The sequence below is a fragment of the Pelmatolapia mariae genome, linkage group LG2 (genome assembly GCF_036321145.2).
Source record: "Pelmatolapia mariae isolate MD_Pm_ZW linkage group LG2, Pm_UMD_F_2, whole genome shotgun sequence".
NCBI classification, from domain to species: Eukaryota; Metazoa; Chordata; class Actinopteri; order Cichliformes; family Cichlidae; genus Pelmatolapia; species Pelmatolapia mariae.
Window position 1 is genome coordinate 8,645,126 of NC_086228.1, and position 3,266 is coordinate 8,648,391.

At 38.7% G+C, this 3,266-nt stretch overlaps 1 long non-coding RNA gene across 4 annotated transcripts; it reads right to left on the reverse strand.

Moving 5' to 3' along the window:
- Positions 1 to 371: 371 nt before the first annotated feature.
- LOC134635449 (uncharacterized) lies at positions 372 to 2,716 on the reverse strand. 4 transcript variants are annotated; one of them, XR_010094956.1, is made up of 6 exons: positions 2,623 to 2,716; positions 2,263 to 2,468; positions 1,396 to 1,557; positions 1,040 to 1,148; positions 834 to 935; positions 372 to 691 (listed from the first exon to the last, which is right to left on the reverse strand). It is a non-coding gene; the product is annotated as an uncharacterized LOC134635449 (long non-coding RNA). The 4 variants fall into 4 exon arrangements; XR_010094954.1 differs by lacking the exon at positions 2,623 to 2,716 and having other exon boundaries at positions 381 to 691; positions 2,263 to 2,585; XR_010573294.1 differs by lacking the exon at positions 2,623 to 2,716 and having other exon boundaries at positions 382 to 691; positions 1,396 to 1,552; positions 2,387 to 2,585.
- Positions 2,717 to 3,266: the final 550 nt, after the last annotated feature.

The window sequence follows — 3,266 nt, forward strand, 5'->3', positions numbered from 1 at the left end:
TGTGGGAAAGCTGTTAATAAAATGAATCTGTGACACATGCAACACATTCACAGAGGAAGAGGACACAAAGGGAGGACACGCAGAGGCTGTGTTAAAGTCAGAAATCCAAATCTTTAGCCAAAAACAGGCAGCGGTTACAAACAGGAAGACAAGCAGTCCATTAAACAGTCTACAAGGTCAAACATACAGTGAATTCAAACAGCAGTAAAAAATAACTGGACACTGAAAAACTTAAAGCAATGTGTGATGCAATAAAAGGAAGCAGCGCAGTATATTCACTGAATTACAAAATTACAAAAGAGAAAAACGACGATTTCTAAGGTTTGTTTTCTAATTGCAGGTAGAGTGTGGCTGGTAAAGATGGAAACATACAGAATGTAAACTGTGTGAGTTTGGTGAACTTTGTTAGTAACAAATGAGGTAAAAAAAACAACCCAAAACAGACAAAACACAGAAAGAGGCTCTCAGTATTCATTAATAATTAGAAAGCATCTAAACATTCTGGTCGTGGATTTTTACAGTCTTAGTTCTGCTCGCTGTCATCATTATAATCATCATGATCAATGGCGAGGTCCTGAGGTGGGCGGGGCTGTCTCTGGTGATGTCACCATGAAGGAACAGCATCTGGCACGTGTTGGTGAAACATCCCAGTACTGGTTTAGTTTCCTCTCCAGCTGTTTGACATTTGACACTTCAACATTAAGGGGAAGAAGAAGAAACAGTGTTAGGTCAGGTGACCACATGGTTTCTAAAATAACTGACAGGAAGTAACCAGGCCGTTAGAAATGGATATCATGTGTTTATAGTTACTGTAGTTAGGTAACTCTACTTACCAAAAGCAAAGCTGCTGAATGTTGCAGGAACATGCTCATGTGTGGTGATCATTCAGTGCTGCTCCTGCAGGTTACACAGTCCAAGACTGATATCCTGCTCATCTGAGAGTTTGAAAACACACATGCAAAGATTTAATTGTATTACAGTCAAAGTGGGATGTTCATTTTTGTCCTTTAAAAATGTCTGTGTATTTGAAAGCACTAACATTTAGGGATGACTCGGATCGTCTCCTTTAAAGGGGAGACAAGTGTATCCACTGATCCACGTCACTTTACCTGGATGATGACTCCTCTCTCCCTCACTCAGAAACACTCCTAAAATAACCAAGCAAATAAATAATACTGAAGATTTACTCACATTACAAAAACATCAAAAACATCTCCCTTTGATTCCATTCCTCCATTCCTGCTAAACATCAGGCAACAAATATCCCAGTAAATCACAGTAAAATGTAAAGCACGTTTTCTCTGCTTTGTCTAACCTCTGCAGAGCCTCTGTCAAGAAAAACATATCTGTAAGCATAAAACAAATATACATTTCATAACACGTCACTGGACAAACCTCGGTCAGTTGATTTCCTCTGTGCAGTGCAGACGAGCATCAGTCAGCAAGTCAAGGTGGTGAGATGGACTGGTGCCCTTGGTGACTCTGCTAGTTCTTCTGAGGAAACACCACCGTCTCTCCACACCGTCACCATCTGTGAGCACAAACTGCTGCTCTGCTCTGCCAGCATGTAGGAAATCACATATCACACACACACAGGGGTGAAGAAACATTAGAGCTCAACTTTGGAAACTTTAGATCTAAACAGATCAAAGTAGCTCTTAGTCTCAGCGATCAGACAAACAATGATACCATACTGATTCTGTATGAATACAATATGGTATTTTCAATACAGGTGTCAAATTAATGTATTAAAACTAATACAGATATATGTATATATATTTTTGATAAATTAGTTTGCTAAATTAGAATATATATTTTTTTTCATTTAACAATTGCAACTGAAAGAAATTAAATATTGAACAAAAATATATTGTCACATTCTTCATTCTCAAATACAAATTTCACAAAGTAAATTTTTGATTAACAGAAAAAATATGAATTACAAAAAATAATTGTATATTATTAAAATATTATGCAACCGTGACCAAAGTCAGAATTGTCATTACAGTACTGTGGACTTAATGCTTGGGTAATAGTGATAAACTTCAGGGGAGATCATGATGACAGAAAACTGTAAACAACACTCTGAAGTCAAGCTTCTTTTCTTGTTTCTGTGACATCAGCATCCTGACAGACTTGAAGTTGCTAAAGATTTTAAAAAGTGATAATTATAGGGAAGAAACTTCTCTTTTTCATCCGTTTAATCAAACATTTGATGCCTCAGCTGTCTCAGTCCTATAGCATTCTGCAACTACAACTAACCTGAGGAGGCTTGGATTTGGCTGCAGGTGCCCTTGTACATCCTTCTCAGCAGCACACATGTGGGTACCATTTAATCATACTTCTTCCTGAGCTTTGCTTCATCACAAGACTAAAGGTGGCATACCGTGTCACGGTCTTATCATCATCCAATTGGAGAAGAAACATTTACGGTCATCCTGGTTTTGTTTTCTGATCCTGCAAAAAGACTGAGGACAACAAAGCCCAGAGAACACGAGATACACAACATCCAACATTCAGACTCAACAGCCTCCATAAATGAAGAGCACCAGGTTGGTCCAGTTATACTAGATATGAGCATAATTCACATTATTGTGTATGAATAATAATCAAGAGACAAACTTTGAAGATGCAGAGCATGATGTCCCATCATCAGTCTGTAAACAAACATCCACCAGGCTTCTTTGTTGGCAGAGGTGATGATTCTCCCATCAGGGATCAGTAGCGTGTATTAACCTGTGGTCTAAGCAGCAGTCACTGAAATATTACTGTTTCAGATAAGAAATCTAGCACATAAAAGTCAAGATGGGAGGGATCTCTACAAACTGACTTACCTCTGCAAGTGTAAGGCTGTTCCTCCAGCTTCAACAAAAATCTGACTCTCCAGTCACAAACAGAAAACACCAGCTGGGAGATAGAAAACGCTGCCTGGGTCTTGCTGGATGTTGCTGATCAGAGTCTCACATTAGCAGAGCGCTGCTTGGTCCCACTGACCCATGTGGACAGCGACTGTGGAGAACTGTTCTGGCAAACGGAAAAGAGAATTAAAATGACAAAAAGCCAAACAGGATTTCCACAAAGACTCTCTTAGAATCAGCAATCAAAAAATCATTGGTTCATATTACAATTAAATATGACCAGGCTCCTTAAATGTAAGCAGTTAAGATCTGATTTGATTTACATCCTTCACACAGCACATTTGTCCAGGCTGTCAGGTAAACATAGAATTAATCTCAGGTAACATGACTCACAGTAGAGATTCAGTA